We start from the raw sequence: 21,009 nt of genomic DNA on the forward strand, positions 1-21,009 counted from the left end.
GGTTTGGCTTTTTTGCTCACAGACTGAGCTGCACCTGCAGGTTCAAGTTGCTGCACTCCTCCACGCCTCCAGGCAAACCAGAAGGTGACTGTCAAAAATGATACTGGAAAACAAGAGCTACAAAAAATATTTTTATATGAAAAGTCTTCCAGTTGAGGGATGAAAGTTTCTTTTCAAAGGAGAAGAGAAATCCCAAAAGACCCATCCATCCAGTGGCCATTTACCCGGGAGGATCAGCCGTGTCTTGGGAAGAAGAACAGGAACCTGAACTGAGGCTCCCACTTTCCAGCCGAGCCCCCTGATCACTGCCAAGGCAATGCTCATCACTCCAGTCCAGAGCAGCTTCTTTACTCTCTCTCTCTGATTCAAATCCAGTTTTAAACCCAAGCATAGTGAGAGCATTTCTGATTTCTTGAAGCTTTATAGGAAAGCATTTACATTTTCAATGTAACTGCAATTAAAAGTTATGCATAAAACATAGGGGTGATGTCAAGTTATTTAAAATTCCTCATTTTGAGTTTGCATTTAGGAGAAAAAACATATAGGGAAAGATTTTTAAAAAAATATACAAGTTGTAAGGGATAATTTTAAATATAGCAAAAAAGGAGATGGCTAGAGGAAAGGATTTGGAGGAGAACTGAAGCTGATAGTCAGAAAAGGGGAATATAACAACACACCAGAATACCCTCCAAAAGCAATGAAAAGATAATCATTGCAAAAATCACTGCCACAGCAGAAGATAATCAGCAGCTGAACACATCTCTATAAATTCTCATGCTCCTGCAGTGCTATGGAAATGCAATGCTACCCCAAATACTGGAATCTTCTTAGAGTGGAGAGACAAGGAAAAGAAAATGGCCACACTTCCAGAAGCATCTTAAAATATTTCCTGTGTCGAGTAGCACAAAAAAAACAAATAGTAGCAGAGACTTATGTCACGTTCACAGCAGGGAAAGATCTCATTAATTGGCCATCCCACTCCTCAGTCTAGGAAGCGTGCTGCCAAGCTGCTCCAGGTACCAGGGGCAAAACGTCCAAGAGCAGCTACTTAAGTAGATAACTTCAAACCTGGCATGGCCAGCCCAGGCACTACACATGTTTCAAGATCAGGCACCCACTGAGCAGATGACTGTTCAGATAACAAGTTGTAAATAAAATCACACACATGGATACACAGAAGAAATACTTTGGCTTCAAAGGCATTTTTCTTCAGCACGTAAACATTGCAGGAATTTCTCTCATGTCTCAAATAGCATTACACTGTGCACAAAGTCAAGTCCACTCATGGCACAGTTTATTTCTGTCCAACTATCAGAAACAAAACAACAGCCTTTAACCGCTCAGAGAGACTGCAGTACAACATCCTGAGGTTCAGAGATGCTCTGCAACAACGGGAGAAACTATTTTTGGAAATCTATCTGGTTGCTAGGGCAAATTCTTGTAACGATACACACCATCCACCAAGCAGAATCTGGTTTGCAAGTCAGGAGAGGAGGAAAAATGAAGATGAGAGATGACTAACCAGGGTAATGTGAGAAACCAAATGAAATGCCATGCTATACAGAAATATGGTTACGACTTCCATCAAGACTCAACTGAACTCCTACGTGAAATACACCTGGTTGTTTTGAGCCAACAGAGCCTGGATCACAGGCTTGAAAGAAATTTTGAAAGGTTGTACAAGGCATCCTGCTGCCTCCAAGGCAGGATTAACTATATCTAAACAGTACCTTATGCAGGGCATACCACTACTGAATCATAAGCATTTGTTCATACAGCCCTCTTGTATCAATATTATTTGTCTTTTACACAAGGGAGTAAATGAGGCAGACAGAAATAAAGCAGTTTGCCCTCAATTGCACACTAAGTCTCATGCAAAATTAGGAAATCATTCCGGATGTTCAAAACCCCACAAATAACTCATGAATCAGTTTTCTAGGAGCTGTATGCATGGATATCTTCTCATTTTCAAAATTACTGGAGCCTCAATTCACTTCAACCTGTTACCCATCTGGACAGTCTTACGTATTTTGTAAAAGACCATGACAGTTTTTCTATCCAAATTCCAAGCTTTCAACTCAAAAATGTCTTTTGAAAGTTAACAGGGCAAAGATGGTAAAGAAAGGACAAAGTGAGGAGGGAGGGATTATAAACTATTTTCCATTTTCTCCACGAACAGCGAAGAATGGAAGCTGCATGCTAATGTTCAAAAACACCAGCTTTGGATGACGCAAACTGGAAAAGGTTGTATAATTTATACCTTTACCACCATATCTTCTGGTCAGCTTTGCGCTGAACTCAACTGAAATTATAAGAAAGTGTGCAGATCAAGTTTAGGAAACCACCATACTCTTCTCAGTAGCTGAGCACTTTGTGTGTCAGAGGAAAGCTTCTGTAATTAAAACAGTATCTCCTTTACAACTGAGAACAGAGAATATTTAGTTAGACTTTAAACTGTTGAGGAAAGGCTTATATAATAATCTCACTTAGGCCTCACAGTCAAATGAACAGTGCCTACCAAGACTTAATCGAACTTACGCATAACTTGCTGGTAACAGAAAGTACTCTCAACACAACCTGGCATTAAAACTGAATTAGTATGCTCTTTTCCTCCATTTTGACTTCTGAAATAAAAAGGTTCAAATCAATGAAAAATTTCAACACTGCAGAGACCACGAACTAAGTAGAGCCACCAGATTTAAAGGTTACTGCTGTAATCTGCAGGAGTGATACTAAGAGCAGAATGACCACCAAGACTGAAGCAGAAACCTCTGCCACAGGTGATGGATGGACATCCAGCGGGGCAGACACCTCCGCCACAGTCCTGGGCAGATTTCACAGGCCTCTGGTCAGCAGGGGTTGCACCTCTCTTCGCCAGAATAACCACAAACCAGGCAACGCACAAGACACCAATTCGTTCTTCTGTGCCAACACAGTGCACCCCCGGCCCCCTGCCTTTACGAAAGAGCAGTTTTCAGATGAAGGTCCATCTGACTCATTTACCTTTGGGCTGCAGATTCCTCACAAACATGTGTGTGACACAGGGATGCCCCGCAAGGGTTGTTCCTGCCCATAGGGTGGCACAGCCCCAGCAGAAGGTATAGACACAGGGCTCCAAGGGACAGGCCAGCACACCAAACCAGGCAGCAAGCCCTCCCCGTTTCTACTGAACATGCAGAGCTTCAATGCCACTCAGAGCTGAAACACCTGCCCTCCTTTTGCTCCTCTGCTCAGGAAACAAATCAACTCTTACTTGATGAAGCGTTTGGGCAAGTGAAGATAAGGACATGGCTGAACTATTCAGAGCTCAAACTACAGCTGCCTTCAAACCCTTATCAACCATAACACCAAACACAAGGTTTTGTACTCTTCCAGCTGCCTCCCGAAAACCTCTTCAAATGGGACTGCTTTGCATGTGGGATTTCCATAGCCAGTCACAAAAACCTGGCAATTCTCCATATCCACAGTGCATTCTGCTGTGTGAGCTCCAGCTGAGTGACTTGCACTACTTGGAGGCAAAGCACAAGCAAGAGTAAGGCACTCCTGAGTTTCCGCAGTGATCCAAAGATGCTACTCAGGCCCTGTAAGGACCATACTGTGCACATGGGTACACACATGCAGCCATTTAAGAAATGGTTGTGTTCACTTTAGGTACTGTTAAAGAGGCTAATGCTTCTAAGTAACTCAATTTTGAAAAATGGGGCTTAAATACCATTGAAACCTAAGATCATAAAGAGAAAAACACATGTGCATATGCTCCTAAGAAACCAAACAGCTTTTCAAAACAGGATTTTTCTGACATGCTCCTAAAGAAAGCTTTTTTACATAAACCATCGTCAACTGAAAAGCAATACTAAGACTTCAACAAATTTGCCAGTAAATACTCCCATCCTACACAGGTAAAAACATTGGCACAAAAGTAATCTAATAACTTCCTAAGCTGATAAAATGCCATTATAAATTACAATATGTATGCACATGTGATATTTGTATCTGAACATATACATGTAACACAATGTACGGGTTTTTTTAAACAACTTCAGGAGAGCGTGTGGTCATACAATGACCTACCTGTACAGAAAAGACTAAAGGGAAAGATAATCTCTATTCCAAGTGAAATCCACCACAGTCAGGAGACCCATCCTATTGACAAAGACCAGACAGGGAATGAGGAGACCAAGCTTTTATTTCATGCAGCACTGTTTCCTTCTGGGCAGCCCCATTACAACTCCCCAAGCCTCTGCCACTCCTTCAGTCACTGTCTTACAGGCAGGCTGACAGCTTATTTATGGAAAGGGCTTATCTTTGCTATGAGTGTGAGCTTTTACCTGCATTAAGGTCCTCATCTCCATCCAAAGGGCCCTGCAGACAGAGAAGCTGGCTTCTCTTCTCTGCTTCCCGCTGAAAGGAATACAGGTTGATAAATATTGGGAGGGAATCTGCCTGTAGCTTTACTAGACTACATAAATGGTTAAAATATTCCTAGAGCAGCAGGAAGCTTGTGGGGAGGACACAAAATGCACAGCTGCACAAACGTAAGATTAGGGAAGGAGGACGGAAGGTACCAGGAGGTCTGAAATATTTTCAGTGAGATACATACACAGGCTCACCCAGTCTCCTGACAAGTACTCTGATTTTAAAAGGTGCTTTAATCTGCCTTAGACCTATATAAACAAAGATCATAGAAACAATTGTATATAGCAGCCTGGGAAAGAGGAATACTGGTATCATCTTTCACTTTGTAGCTTTATGTTGGAGAGGAGGGAGGAGAAGGAAAGAGGGAAGTAAAGTAACCACAGCATCACGGCTTGACATGAACAGGCCTGTTTCCTTCGTTACTTTGGGTCATCAGGATAATTAAATCCTTTATAATAGCCACCGATCCGCGTCAGACAGCGCGTATAACTGTGAGCCAACTTCTCTAAGTTGCACAAAAGAGCTGCTATGTATTGCAAAATCACCTCTGCGCCTTGCTCAGCGCTTTCGGGACAGATTCTGGCGCCGCTACTTCAGCAGCGCCATACCATGCTGACCGGCCAGACAGACGGACAGCCTCAGCCCACACCGGCCACAGAGCCCCACACACGGAGGTCCGGTGCCATTTGGGGAGCAAGGTGGTACCCCAGTGTCTGAGATACAGCCTGTCCCGTGCTGTCCAGGGGACCCTGCAGTTCGACCACAGCTTGGATGCCACATGCGTTTTTTGGAAGAGCTGTGGAGTTGATGGAAAGGTCAGTCTGAGCCGCTGCACTTCTGTTTCCACCCCTCCTCCCCCAACTGCAGAGTTTCTAAATTAATCTGGGTCTTTAGGCTTGTCGGCTTTTATTGCCGTTTAATAAAGAAAAGCCCAGCTTTCACGCTACAAACTACAGGGCTGAAATCCCAAGACAAGTTTAGTAAGTGCTTTTTGCAATTTGCCTTTGCCCTTATTCATCCAAGTGTACTCCCTCAAGTGTCTCCTAAAAATCTAAGATAGGAAATGCGCTTAGTTTCTTCCTTATTTTCCCCTCCCTGCAATGTTTTAATCAAAACGTGCAAGCCAGCTACATCCAGCAGACACGGGGCGGATAGGAACAGCACTGCTTTGTGCAGATTGTGCTTGACAAGTCACATCAGCAGGCTGCAGCCTGAACCAATACCCCCCTCCCTCCCCAAATCCTGACCTCTGCTACTTGGAGGTCTCTGACTTGAGGATGCCAGAGGGCAAGAAATCCTGCTTCTGTGCAACAAGACATTGTTAAAGGGAAAATTCCTCGGGTTTGGGGGTTTTTTTCCTAAATCCTTGACAAGGAGATCTGTGTGTGTATGGCCCACAGCAGAATAATCCTACGTCTATCAAAATGAAACATGAATTTACTGACCAGCTCTCACGTGCTGCAGGGACCAAGCCAAAGCCTAGACATTTGCACTGGCTGTCTCATGACAATATAACACCTTTTCTATTTTAGCTTCACTTAAGTACAGGAGAGAAAAAAAAATAGTAAAAATGTGTCTAACTAATAACTGGAAACTTTCTGTTAAACTAATCAGAGTGCTACACTTGGGTAGGGGCGTGTTACAGCTTCCTAGGATGCGGTAACCAACCAAACATAACCCACCATCGGCTCCTGGCAGGATCAGCTGCTCGGCTGCAACAGCACGCATCTGTTAGCGCTGGCAATTTACAACTGGAAAGTATTAGGGAGGGCTGATTAATTGCTACAATATGAAATTTCCATGCCTTCATTTTACATTAGCAGCTTCGCAGTTAGCAAAAACACAAGGGAAAACCAGAAAAGGGGGGGAATGGAGCGGGAGGAGAAAGCAGCCCCTCTCAGACACGTCCAGGGCCAGAAGCATCCTCAGAGGATGCTCCCTTTTCAGCAGGGCTTCAGCTTTCATCAGAAACAAACGAGGCCTCCATGCTTTCAGGCTGCACAGAAAACTCCACAGAGGGAGCTGACACAGCAATGTCCTTCAGAGCCCCCAGACCCCCTCTCTGCTACTGGGGTAGGCTGGCAGGGCTTGTGCCCCAGGGGCACACAGAACTGCAGAGAGACCACAACAGCCATAAGATGGACGGAGGTAACACCATCCATCCTCCTTCTCACCTCCCTCCTCTTCTTCCCCCCGAAAAAGGAGGGGTGAGGGTTACACAGCAAATCCAAGGCTGCAAACCTCTTGCTTTGCACCCCCTCCCTACCCAGCCCCTGGCACCTCATGTAGGGACCAGCCACCTTAAAAAGTGGAGACCATCAAGAGCCACCTTCGCCTTCCTGGAGTGCAGGAGCAGGCCCAAGCATAGGCACCTGAACGGGCATGGGGAAATGGAACCAGTGACAGCCATAGGAAAATCACAAATCCTCTGCCAGAGGGCAAGCTCACCACTGGCCCAAGGCACAGGGACACACTGCATGGAGATGCCAGTGTCACAGGCTTCCCGCTGAGATGCTCCGGTCCAACCCGTCAGCACAGGGGCAATTTGCACCCACTGCTGAAGTGGGAAGCAGGAAGCCACCACATCTTGCTCCCCAGACGGAGCAAAGCAAGATGACGGCTTTGTTGTCACCTCCCCTGCATCCCTTTCTCTCCCCTCCACATACAGGCAGCGGGCTTATTTCCAACATGCTTTACGATACAAACTCAGATGAACAAAAGAACAAAAATTTTCGCCCCCTCCCTCCGAAGGAGAGAGGAAAATTCAGAGTTCAGTCTGCCACTCCGCTGCTAGCTGGCACCGCCGCTGCCAGTGCCACGTGGGTCGCCGAGTGCCGGGTAATTTCACACGCCATATGTGCGGCAATTGGGAAGCGCCGAGAGCAGAGAGCTGGAGGAGCAGCCACTGCCTGCAAATCAGCGGTGTTATGGGGAGGGAGAAGCAGCAAAACAACATCCATAAGTAATCTGTCACATGCAGTCTTTCCAAGGTGACATAATGCCCCTGGACACGCTCCCAGTCCAACACGAAAGGCATGTGGACACAGGGCATGCTTTGGCATCACCTGCCTGCATGTGCAGTGCTGCTGGCGGTGATAAACCCAGAATGCAGCATCCACCACCACGCAGCCCACAGGCAGGGGCTTGGGGGGCCATCATCCCACATGGTGACAGGCAAGGTCTGGGCAGCAGACCCAAGGGCACCGCACACATGGCTGGTTGCGTGCCATGCACCCAGCTGAACCCGGCGGCTCTGCCTCGTCCCCCAAGCCTACAGCCATACCCCTGGGATCTCTGCCTCTGGCCGGGAAACCCATTGGCACGTTTACAGGATTGCCACTGAAAGGGACCTGCACCAGGCAGGAGAGCAGGGTGCAGGCAGAACAGCCCTCGACAGGGGTCGGTGATGCACACACCAGGTGCAAGAGATGAGCATCCTCTTGCCTGGGAGGAGAAACCGCCTCCCTACAAGGAGCTCCACCAGTGGAAATACAGCGTTGCCAAGCTTCAGGCATCAAAACCTTGATGTCTACTTCACACCTGGGGTTTTCCAAGGCAGGTTTTTTGTTTGTTTTAACAGCTGCTGGGTCCACGTGACAAATTTTATGCAAGCAAGATTTAAATCCTCATAATTAAAGAGGCACAGAAATGGGGTGGGTGAGGGCGGGGGGCGGGGGACAACGACACACAACACGACAACACAACAGACACCCACACACTTAAGCTGTAAAAACTTAACAGATGAAACAGCACAGAAGTTCTTGTCCCCTAAGTAGCAAAGCTTTATTTTTTTCTTTCTTGAAAGCAACTCAGTCACTGAAGAAAGAAAAAAAAATAATGAAGTTTTAAAAACATGGTCTGACACAACATTTGTACTCACCTTGGCAAGATCTCTTATTTTTCAAAGGTCTAACAGCTTCTGGGTGAATATAGCAGCTCCAGAAAGAGAGAGTTTGACAGTACTATCTGCAGAGAGATACCCTGAAAGCAGAGGGTCTGAGTTTTTCTCTGTGTAGACCCATTAACAGATATCAGCGTCACGGTTCCTCCAGTTGGCTTCTCCTTAGCAGAAGGGTCTGGAGATGAGTTGCTGGACGGCTCTGGGACAAACACAAGAAGCCTCTCTAGGGAGCTGGGCTCCAGCAATCGGGCGTGCAGGGCTGATGCACCAAATGGCTGCACCCCGGGTTGAGCGTCGCCGTCAGGTACCAGCACACTCCCCTGCGCGAAGAGCAAACACAGAGCTGACAAGTGCAGCCTTCAGCTACGGTGTGGCGCTTTGCTTGTGTTTTATGTAACCATTTATGACTGTTATTCAATTATGAAGGAGAGCTTACCATGGAAACTGCAAGGAGGTATTTTGTTTAAGATACAGAGCACACTTTTTAAGTAAGAGCTGTTAATCTCTAATATACAAACATCTTAACTGCATTCAAGGTTTTACATTTAGATGTGTTTCACAGAAGATGGCCAGTCCTACTTGGAGACTATGCACCGCATGGCACACTTTAAAACAAAGAATTTTTAAGGATCCACTCCTTTATGCGGCCATTACAGGGTTTGGCGGGAAATGCCATTTTCCACTGAGGCTCCACAGGACAGTAGCGGCTTAGCAGGCTGCCAGTCTACATCAGCCCCCCAAACTGCTAAGCCTCAGGGACCGGTCCCAATCATGTACAGCCCACAGTTAGTTGGTAAGTGACCTAGTAATCCAATTAGGCAGCAACACAGGCTGTCTAAAGAAATAAAACAAAAGGAAATGGGGAAGGGAAAAGTAACAGGAAAGAAATTGTGCCTAAAGCAAAGCGTATCCTCATTACTCCCCTAATCCGCAGCTGCAAGCAGGAGCTTAGCTGGGTGCCCAGCGCCTGGGAGAGGGGGAGAACAACCTACGGAAAGCCCAGCTCACATTCCAGCCTGGAAACCCCCCGTCACTAAACACAAGAGCCGCTCGCTGGGTGTATGGAAGACCAGGCAGCAAAGAGACAGTCCTCTCTAGCCAGCCTAGTCAGTAAAGCTTGGTGTGATTTCTCCAACCTGTTCTAGCTATTTAAGGCACATCTCTGGCTTTTGTAGCACTGCATTCAGCCATTGCCAGGTACTCCAAGCGCGTTATCCAGAAAACCACATGGCTGCAAAAGGACAGGGGAGGGACACGAAGATGACGCCTTCTGAACATAGCTGGGTGGCAGAGGCTGCTCCCATGAGTGCTCCCTTGAGGTGCCCACCCCCGGCTGCCCAATCCACCAGGTGCCCAATGGCAAAGAGTATCCCGTGCTTTCCAGGGGATGCCCCACATCTAGTACAAACATGAACAAGTACAAGAGAAACCACCCATTCAGCTTTAAAGGTCAGAACCCCTGGGAAGAAAAGGGAAACGCAATTTTGCAAGGCACTGTGAAAAACACTACAACTGCAAAAAGGGGCTTTCTGTTTAAAAAAAATGTTTAACTGATGGTGGTTTTCACACACCTAAGAAATGAGCACAGCCAAAGTTTTAAAAAGATGTTTTAAGCAACTTCCTAGCTGAGTTCTGGCTTCCGCTGGGCTGTGAGATAATTATAAACTCAAACACAGGGCAAGAGATCTCAGCTGCCAATGGATTTGTTTGTGGGTGTGAAAGCTCAAAGCACAAAAACTATCACATCAGCTTCCATGCTGGAGGCCCAAACAGCAGCATTATCTGGGGTTTTGGAAAACAACAAAATGAAAGAAAAAGTGCCTTGCAAATGCCATTGCTTAATTATAAATTAGCATTTTTTAATAGGAAAGTAAACATAAGGCTTGTTTTATATGATGATAACTATCAGCATGTCAGGTTTTTTTATGGTTTCTCCATTATCATAACAAAAGCGTGCTGAGCATCTTGGTTGAACTGCAGGAGTTAAAAATGCATAACATCCTGACTATTTAGAGACAATTTTGCAAACAAGAAGTGACGAGGATACACTTCTATGACTGATTTATTTTATTAATAACTTTAACAGCACCTTAAGTCTGCAGAGAGATCCAGTTATTTTATCAAGACGGACCTGCAATCCAAGATCAAAGTTTGAAAGCAAGATAGGTTAAGGAGCTGGGCAACCATCCCTAGCTCAGTAAAATCCTTCTGAAAATTACCATAAAGGACTTGCTTTTGGACTGTATTCTGTGACACGACACTGCACGGCATCATCTGGCAATGAAGCGATGCCTCTTGGTAGCCGTCCACCAAGCTACCAAAACCTTGGCTGAGCATGGCCAGGCCCTGTTTTGAGACAGAGCAGATCCTGCACTGGTCCAGCTCCTACGCCAGGGGCTCTTCTGGGCCAGAGAAGACCCAGGGGCAGCCGAATTGCCCTCCCTGGCTGAGGCCAGACAAGGAGCAGCTGAAGCCCATGGCTGCCCAGACAGGTTCTTCCACCCCAACAGTGCCCCAGCATGGGGTACAGCCCTCAGGGGCTCCACTGAGCCCCAGCACAAGGGGTTGCCCAGCAATAGCAGAGGCAGCGCCAGCCTCCCACACAGCAGGGAGCTCGGGCCCCACAGGGCAGCCCCAAAATGTACTCCCCCATGTCCCTCGCTGTGGGCAGCCGCAGGCAGGGAGGGACAAAGAGCTTGGGACCTGAGGAAGCAAATCTCAAACACTGTGGCTTCGCCCAAGCCACCAGGCAGCGTTCATACCATCGGCTACACAGGTCTAGGGAGTAAGCAATTTTGCAGCGAACAAAATATTTTTCTACCCTCTCCACGGACAATTAGCAATGCAAGCTTGAAACTTCAAAAACTGACTCTTAATTAATGAAGTCAGCACTTAATGACTCCAATCACATTTTCACTGATTTCTGAAAATTGGATTCTCCACTACACTTGCTGTGTTTAAATTAGTTTCTTACCTCATTTGCAGTAATTATACTTTGACAAACCAAATTAAAATACAGTTGCAATTTCTAAAACCCTACTTAAAAATAGTGGGGATTTGAGAACAAAAAATTTCTTAAGCCTCCCGCCATCCACATTTTTCACCCTCCCTTCAAGGCACAGGAATGCAGAAGGTTAAAAGACAAGGGAGATACAAGGGACAGTATTTTGTTAAAATGCCATAGAAACAGTATTTTAGTAGTAGGAAGTAGTGGTTTAGTTCTGTGACAGAAACCTACTGTCTTATCCCCCCGTATCACAGAAATTAGCTTCTCCTTTTATTCTAAAAACCAACAAAAGTTACTCTTCCGAGGCTCACCATCACCAGTACCGCAGAGGACTTCAGCAATGAGGGGATTCAGATGCGCATTTATCAATCAGGAGGGAACACATTTCTCACTTAGAACTAATAGCTCTCTGTATCTAACCTGCATGCTGAGACCCCAGTATCTAGACCTACCATCAAAACATGCCTATGGGATAAGCATGGCTTCTGCGGAATGCAGTGCACCCATTTGGGGATGCCTCCTCTTTATGAGGGAATTATTTTCAAGTTCCTGTTCGTAATTAGTATTAGAAATGGAAAAGGACAGGAGAGTAGGCAGTATATGTCAAGAAACTAAGCGACCAATGGAAAGAATGCATAAAAACATAGTATTTTAGGGAAAGCCTCTACATGTATTTATTTCATATGATACAGACAGCCATGATTTCTCCAAAGAGGATGCCCCTCCATACATTTTTCTCCCAAAAGAGGAAGGAAAGACCACTAACAGCCCCTAATCCCTTTTGCCAATCTCAAAACTAAAACATCCAAAGCACATACCCTTACATTGCAGCAGCCTGACAATAGCCACGGGAGTTGTCAAGTATCCACAGTAACTATGGCAAAGCCAAGGTGCCCATGCCAGCACTGCGGGCAGCATCGCAGTCCAGGCAATACAGTCACAGGAGTGTGTCTCAGCACCTGAACAAATTAATCCTAATTCCTGCAGGACCACAGCTGTTTCGGGAGCCAGCTACCTGGCACTGTATCTCTGTCCTGGTTTCAGCTGGAATAGAGTTAATTGTCTTCCTAGTAGCTGGTACAGTGCTGTGTTTTGAGTTCAGTATGAGAAGAATGTTGATAACACACTGATGTTTTCAGTTGTTGCTAAGTAGTGTTTAGACTATAGTCAAGGATGTTTCAGCTTCTCATGCCCAGCCAGTAAGAAAGCTGGAGGGGCACAAGAAGTTGGCACAGGACAGAGCCAGACCACCTGACCCAAACTGGCCAACGGTGTATTCCATACCATGGGACATCACATCTAGTATAGGAACTGGGAAGTGGGGGCGGGGAATCACCGCTCAGGGACTGGCAGGGTGTGGGTCGGTGGGGTGGTGAGCAATTGCCCTGCGCATCATTTGTACATTCCAATCCTTTTTTTATTGTTGTTGTCATTTTATTAGTGTTCTCTTTATCATTATTAGTTTCTTCTTTTCTGTTCTATTAAACTGTTCTTATCTCAACCCACGAGTTTTACTTCTTTTCCCGATTTTCTCCCCCGTCCCGCTGCGGGGGGGGGGAGGGGGGGTGAGCAGCTGCGTGGTGCTTAGTTGCTGGCTGGGGTCGAACCATGACAATCTCAAAGGACAGGCAGGCATTACACTGGCTGGGAGGTTAGTACCCTGAGCAACTAAGCCAGCCCCTAAGTTAGCTGATGGTAAATTAAAAAAAGGTTTCAGGTTTCTGAGGGATCACAACTGCCCCAAAGGAGCAATAGCAACAAGCCTGAGCAGCCTGGACCGATGGGCATGCCATTCTCTAGTTCCTTATGCCAAAGTGGTAAGACATTGCAAGCCCCCATACCAGCTCACTACAACTACAGAGGAATACAAGGCAAACCATCTGCACGTGTTCAAGGTGTATAGTGTTAATTCAAAAGGCAAGAGGATACAGATTTACAGGGTCCCATTTTCACTTCAGTATGGGGATATAATATGCCGCTGTCACAGCTACTTCTTACAATAGTACCTTTTCATTATGTTTGTTTCTGCTTTATTTTTATTCTCATCTTTCGCAGATACCCATTACTCAGCAGTGGTTGTTGGATTTTATGTTCACATATGGTTTAAAGAGGTGGCTGTTTAATGTTCCCTATATGTAAATAACTACATGCTGTTTCAGTCCCTGCTGTGCAAGTGAAGGAACGATTGGATTATAAATCCCAAATTCAGAAATATGTCAAGTTGGTTTTCATCTACAAATCTATTAGAGCTTACCCTGGGTTACATTTTCTATCTTCCCTTTTACCCATGAATTCCCACTGCTTTTAATGAGCACATAAAGCAACCAGCAACAGGCAAGAGTAGCCCAAAAAGCAGGACTCCAGGGCAGCAGCCAGTAGCCCGGGTGCAGCCTTCTCATAGGCATCCCTCCGCCTGGAGGCAGGGCTTTTGCCACTGCGGGTGCAAAGCCAAGCCCGACAGGGCAACACCAAGGGGGCCCATGTGCTGAGGATGCCTGGGGAACCCCCACAGCACAGCAAAGAGCAGGAAGCCTGGGGAAAGGCCACGCATGCCAGTGCCCCACGTGAGCAGGAACCACCGCACAGTGAGCTGGCTTCACCACCAGCAAAAAGCAACCACGGGACAACACACACAAAGAGCAGTACAGCACAGCATGGTAAGAGACAGGAGGGGCAAACACCTGCATTTTAAATAATTCTGCTTTTACTCTATTTGCGGCATAACCCTAGTGCTGCTACTAGAAACGAACACACGTTTTTCAGTGTAATTTATCATCTTTTTAATATGGCTGACAGTATTCATTTCAAACCAAAGCTCCCACGCCAAGCACATTAAAGTCATTTTTATTTCTCAAAAGTGAATGCCATGAGAGCCAGAAGCAACATTAACATAACCACTAACATTTCCAGCTTGTTCGGTATCAGAAACCAGCACACAGAATAATCTTTTGAACTTTCCAAGGTGGAGAAACGCTCTTTAAGTAAATAAAGAAGAAATAAATAATTTGCTGTTCAGCCGGTCTGCCTTCCTTGCTGAGCCACGACAGACCGCAGGAAACACTCCTGCTCCCTGCCACCCCCAGTCCTGATACTCCCAGGCCTTTCAGTACAAAGGAAGAAAGGCAGAAAGCTCATGCCAGCTATCGAGCAAGCATCTTTTAGCTGCAGGTAAATGGGCAACAGACCTCTCATTGCAAGCACCCCCAGAGAGCCCAAGCTGCAAGGCACAAAGTCCTTGCCTGACAAAAAACTGGGCCTGTACTGCAGAAGATGGAAAGCCTTCATAAACTATGATGTACCACTGAAAGCAAGCAGGAAACATGGCAGGCAGCAGTGGCAGCATTTGATTTCCTTCCAATACAGAGAGATTTTGTTAGATTAAAACTCCCGTCTCATCTTAGGATGAAGCTGAGCACACAACTGGCTGCCATGCATAGGCATGGGGCAGTGAGCAGTGGTCACTGCCAATTCAATATGGCAGCAAAATTACCCGAGTGTACCGGTACCACCACAAACAAGTGCAAGCACTGCCCATGCAACCGCCTGCCTCAGGTAGGTGGGCATAGAAATTAATCGCTGGTGGCAAACAAACAAGCAAAACCAGGAAAAGCCTCAGAAGGCAGAAATTAAGACACTGATCAAGAAGCCAGGAAGGAAGGAGGAAAAAAAAATATCTTTGGCCTGTGGAAGCAGGCAGTACATAGCTTGAAACTCTGTGTTAATTCAATTTATACAAATGTAGTCCAAGCTATCAAGTTTCGGCATAGTCTTTCTGTAGTTAGGAGACATTGGTATGACTGCAAGAGCTACAGGATTCAAAGGATGCTCCAAATCAACACTGCAGTACAAGGATGGGAGGAACCCTAAAGCTGTTCAGGTTTGCCTTCTTCCATGCCCATCCCACCCCCACACTCTCAGTATACCAATGAGGAACCCTTGCCCACGTCCAGTCCCAGTAACTGATTTCTGCTGACCTAAAGTCATCCTGCAGCTCTAACAACAGATGATGGATCTCATTTCCTACCCTAGCAGCCTCTGTTGTGTGGCATTGCTCTGCATATTAATGATCCTTAATGACACTTAAAAGCATCTGCAAAGTCTCAAGTATGGATTTTGCCACTTAGTCCGAAGCCATAAAGAGCCGACAATGGTAAAGTATGTTTAATGATCAAAACCAAGAAAGGAAATCATTCATTAACCCATCCTCTTAGTCTTGTGTAAAGGGGCATTAAGATCATTTTTCTCCTGGACCAGTGGTAGCGGGTAAGGTGATAAGTAATGTTAGCCTGAAAGGGCTCTTTTAAAAATAAATATGTATTTTTCAAGTTGGCAGGGAATAAGCCTATTCAGTGGAAGCAGGGAAAAAAAAAATGGTCAAGTGAGTGTAGGAAAAAAGAGCTGCTCACTTGCCCATGACATTGTCAGCTTCGGACAGTGATGGAAGATTAGTTTTTAGGAATATAAATCACCTCCAGTCAGGGCTCCTGGAACTCAGTGCTTTCTGTGACTGCTGAAGAGGCACTGTCAGCTGATCCTTAATTCTCAAGTTTGGGATGATGATTAGGGTGGGATAAGGCTGAAAAGAAGGGTTAATTAAACTAAGAAGCAAATAGGCAAGAGCATTTAGAAATTGATTAGACAATGAAAGTAAATGACTTGGCAAAACAACCTTGATTTCACTGCCAGAGTTATAAAAACATTGAAGAGATAGAGTGCTGTTTTAATGATTGATATTTTCACTGTATGTTCCTGCAGAAATTATAAGTACTGGGACATTTATTGGGGTAAATGAAATCACAACCAAGCCACCTCCTTTTCTACTCTGTGAAAGGAGAAAAAGCTGCCAAGGATCTCTTCATGCAGAAACCAAAGAACCACCAAGGACTTAGGAAAATGATGATGTTGCCAAAATAAGGCTCAGAAAAATATATTCATCAAGCTCATGTGGCATTTGTTGTTTCCTTGCTTGGAAGAACAGTGCATCAACGTTCAGGTACGTGACCAAAACCAGAAACCCACCTTCCCTCCGCATTTCTGCTCTATAGCTACACTCTGCATTTCCCACTCTCCCGTGCAGCTCTATTTCTGTTCATGTAGGAAGTCACATGGCCAAGGGAAGGCCCAGAGCCTTGGGGAAAAAGAATATATATGTAAAACATAGATCATGCCTATATTACTCATCCGACGGTTATTTAATGCTTTTTTGTAATATACCGGTAAAGAAAAGATAATTCAGTCCAATTTCTTAACACTAAAGTCTTTAATCATCATGTTCATGAGGTCAGAACTAGAACTGGCACAAATTTCTTACCACCACCATAAATCCCAACATTGTAATGCTGAAATATTCCAGTCACCAGAGCAGCGATGTTGCAGACTGCCCTGCATTTTTAACCTCAATTGTACATAATTGTTAATCGCTGACCCATTCTCCGGCAGCCCTCGGCGGGAGCGGGTTGCTAAGCGACCCATTTTTGCTCCAGATACTTTTTAAAGCTAGTTTAGAAATGGCCAAAAGTCAACAAAGTGGGTATTGAGACCATTGTGGACAGATTCGAGGTGGATGTGCAAGTGTAGGAAGCGAGACTAACCCACACCTCTATCAAAAGCGTAATAATATTCAGCGCCCCTTTGCTACATATGAAAACCCCTTAAAGAAGCCTTGCTGCAGCCTCAACACAGCTCTTAACACCTCCTGACCTGCAACATTAATTGCCTTCTGCTTCTGAACAAACTCCCGTGCAATTGCCAGCACGAGAAGATAAAGATGAGGAGCCAGACCCTCGCCCTGCTGGGGAGTTGCACCCACGTCTGGGAGGTGCAAGGGCTGCAACCCAGCATGGATGAGAGCAGACACCCTGCTGTGCCCACCTACCAGCCCCACTGGGGTGGTGAGCCCAAACATCCGCAGCTCAAACAGAGCCCACGGGTGACAGGTGACATCCTCCAGACCAGCGTTTGCAGGCACCCGAAGGACCGCGCTGAACAAGAACAGCCTTCAGAAACACACACGGGGTTTTATTAGGGAAAACCATGCTGTTCTTTAATTATATTCCCATTAGCTTTCACTCTCCCAGCCAGGAGAGCAGGGACCTTCTATAGATCAATGATTAGAAATAATCAGGTAGAATTAATCAAGTAGAGGGTAGAAATCACCCGGCCTGTGTTTCTGAGTCTGTGTTGCCCCGCAGGCTTTTCCCTTCCCAGCTCCCCCATCAGCAAGTACACTGGCCCACACACCCTGCCAGCACCCAATTGTGGGCCTGACGAGCAGGGCATCATGCAGCCAAATTATTTCTGCTGCTCCCTTCAGCAGGCTGGGGCTCTCGCACCCACGAGGCTGCCGCGCTCCTTGGGATGTGTCGGGAGAGATCTCGTGACTCCAGGACTTTTCTCTTTCTGGCAAACTAGGTTGGGTGGGACATGGATGGCACAGGGAGGACTGTGAATGCTGCCCCATCTCTATTTTTTCCTCCCTTTTTCTTTTTTGAAAAAACACCCTGAAAAAGAGGAACAACACTTACTGTTTTATGTCGTCTCAGAGAAACACATTCTTCTCATCTTGGTATTTTACTCATGTATCACCATCTCATTAACAACCACTATGGTATGTCATTATTAGTTAAAGACACTTGATTTTTGTCCTATAGAAACCAGTGGTTAAAATGTTACAGATTTAAATAGAAGCAAGACTGAGCAACTGCATTAATTGTCAAGAAGGAACTGGAAAAGTTGCAGGATTCAGGAGGAACATGCAGACAGGAAAGCTCTGAAGTTCTGTTTTTTCTTTTTGGTTTTTTTTAAATATAATCTACTAGTGTAGTTTATAGTAGTAAATATAGTTACTAGTGTAACTACTGTAAATTAGACCTTTATGATCAGGTTCACAATGCAGTGGAGCAATTCAGTAAGAGAGGCTGTGGCTATATGCCAGTGGATACTCAAGTAGCTGAACGTGTCTTGTTTTCTTGTTTTCAGAATAGGCTGTGTATCAGTTCAATATATTTATGCAAATATGCCTTTTTTTTTTTCTTTAAACCTTGAAGAAAACTTTAAGAGCAGCCTAGCCCAACAAGTACTGGGGTAAATACACACAAAAACAGTAAAGGTTTCCAGTTTGTGCTTCTCTTTACTACCAGGAATCTTCTTTTCATTAGAAGTAGCCTGGGCTGAAATAGCAAGGTTTTAGGAGTAACAGAGATGGGTTAAAGAACAACGTAAGCTGTATTTTGTAAAGAAGGAGATAAACATTTGGGCAACCAGATGATTGCCAGGGACAACATATGCAAAAAAAAGCAGAGGTATGAGGATCAAGACGTCAGAGTAATAAAACAGAAAGCGACCCTGAGCAGAGCACCCACCCAATGGAGCTGGTGGGCATCGCCTGGTGAGGCTCTGGCCAGACACACAACAGGGCAGTGGGACAGAAAAGGGGTTCCCCATTGCTGAGTCTTCCCCCTGACAAGTGTCCCCCCTCCTGCTGGGTGGGCCAGAGCAGTGGGGAGACTGATGGGGAAGTCCTGTGACTTGGCCCCATCTTCACCACAGGTGGATTTTCACCCACCTGAGCACCAGCTGAAGCCTACAGGCATGGATGTGTAGTACATGAGTCTACACCACCACATTCACCCATACGCTCAGCAAACACTCGGCATTTGTTTCATTTAGCCTCTGTTCTATAACCTTGTGAAAGAAATGCTATGAAATTATTAGCTTAGAAAATAAATGATTAAGCATGAAGAAGTCATACAAAACCAGGAGGCCCCATAAGTAATTTGACCACTTCTGTTTAGACTATTTTTTGATAGTTCATTACAACAGACTTAAAACCTTAACCCAGCTTGCTTTCGCTGCTGCTCTCAGGGTCCAAGCAAGTTGTTTATCGCGCTTGGTGATACTAGAATACTAGAATGAGTTATGCAGCATAAAGCTTTGTCACTGCCTTGTCAGTCACTCCAAGCAACATGATACCATCACCTCCAGCTGACCCCTGGAAGTTTAAGTATTGTTTCATGAAAAAATACTGAAGCTTGTTGATGGCAATCTGCCCTCCAGACAGACAGACCTTGCGCAACACCCGACCTGCATCCAAAGCCAAGGCATCACCCAGCAGGACTGCTAACTGGAGATAAAGACCCACAGCACATGGGAAGGTGACGAGCCAGAAACACAAAACCAGGGAGTTTGGGAAGGCTGCTGGGATTAAACAATAATGTTTCCACTGGTTCTGCAGAGGAAGAGCTAGAGATGACCCAGAGTAAGAAACTTTGCCAAATAAAACTGCTAGGAGTTGGATTGCTCGTTGCTCACTTTTGCAAGCAAAGCTTCTAGGAAAAGAAAACAACCCCTTTCAGTCCTAGGAGTGCCTGGAGTACAAAACCTGGACTCAGCTCTACCCTGCCTGTCCCTGAGAATGAAAAGGACTAGGCAGGGAGACCAGAAGGCCGGTGCAATATGTGTGTGCATACAGGCATCAAACAGGCACTGCTGCTCGGGAGCCAGGAGACAGACAGCAGAAGTGATTTTAGGCCCACTGGCCTCTGCAGAAAGGTAACAAAAGAAAGACGGAGCTGTACAGTGCTCCAAAATGCAGAGCACTTCTTGGAGGAAGACAGCTATTCGAGTAGCCACCTGATAAATGTTGCAGTTGTTAAATGATTGATGTCCACAGGCATCAACCAAGCGGCATCAAGCCAAAAGCAGAGGTGACTGCTAAGATCACTGGAAGTTTTGCCTGTACAGAGACCTGGGGACCAAGCCTAAAAGTTTCAGCAAACTCCACGATCCCAAAAGAAAGAAGAAAAAATAAAAAAAGCACAAAGAGAAACAACCAGAGCTGATCTGCACAGTGCTCTACTCCATTGGACAGGAAGCAAATCTGACCGCATAAAATATGCATTTGGAACCAAATTCCTTCTTCATCAGATCTATTAAAACCAACCATCAAGGGGACCCTTGACCTACTCGACATGAGCAAGCACCAGGCGATTGAGTCTGCCAGGGGGGTTGAGGCACCAGAGGAGGCAGGCAGGAGGACCCACAAAAGAGAAAATAAACAGAAGTGCACAAGACCACTTCTATAGCATGGTAGAGACGGAGATGCATGCTCCTCCAGGTGTCTTGGGCCAGTCAAAGCCCACGCTGTGACAAGAGATAACAACTCCTCCTTCCATCTGCACCCCGTGTGCCAGATCCTGCCTTCTGTAGTCCTGGACGCTCCTGCACCCACACAACTCAGGGTGCACAGGTAGAAATGAACCCTTTGTGAAAATCAACCCTACCAAGAGTGGTTTCAAGCAGACTGGCTCCCTGAACATCTCACCACATGGTCACTAGCATTTTCCTTGTCCACTCCCTTGTGCCAGCCTCCCCAGGATGCCAGGGGATGGAAATCCTCCTCCTTTTCCTCCCACCCCATGTCACAGGGATGTACATGGGGCAGAACAGGGCAGAGCTGGCGCAGCCACTCCTGTGCTGAATCCCTTCTGGTAAAGCAGCCTCACGTCAGCAGAGCACCATTAATCCATCACCCTTCAGCTCTAAAATTCATACAAATTATTTTATTCATAATTAATTAAGGTCTCTAAATGTGGAAATTAAATTACCATTTAGAGTGTAAAAGGAGATAGCACAGAAAAACCTAGATAGCAGCAACTGCTCTCTCCTCCGCGTGAATCAGGAAGAC

General features: G+C 45.8%; 1 protein-coding gene across 2 annotated transcripts in view; it reads right to left on the reverse strand.

Moving 5' to 3' along the window:
• TIAM1 (TIAM Rac1 associated GEF 1) overlaps window positions 1-21,009 on the reverse strand; it is a 193,830-nt gene that overhangs the window by 147,644 nt on the left and 25,177 nt on the right. For both annotated transcript variants that reach the window (XM_049835102.1, XM_049835101.1), the window contains exon 2: window positions 8,297-8,637. The gene's annotated coding sequence lies outside the window, so the exon portion shown is untranslated. The remainder of the gene's footprint in view (window positions 1-8,296; window positions 8,638-21,009) is intronic.

The sequence above is a fragment of the Accipiter gentilis genome, chromosome 32 (genome assembly GCF_929443795.1).
Source record: "Accipiter gentilis chromosome 32, bAccGen1.1, whole genome shotgun sequence".
In the NCBI taxonomy this organism is placed as follows: Eukaryota; Metazoa; Chordata; class Aves; order Accipitriformes; family Accipitridae; genus Astur; species Astur gentilis.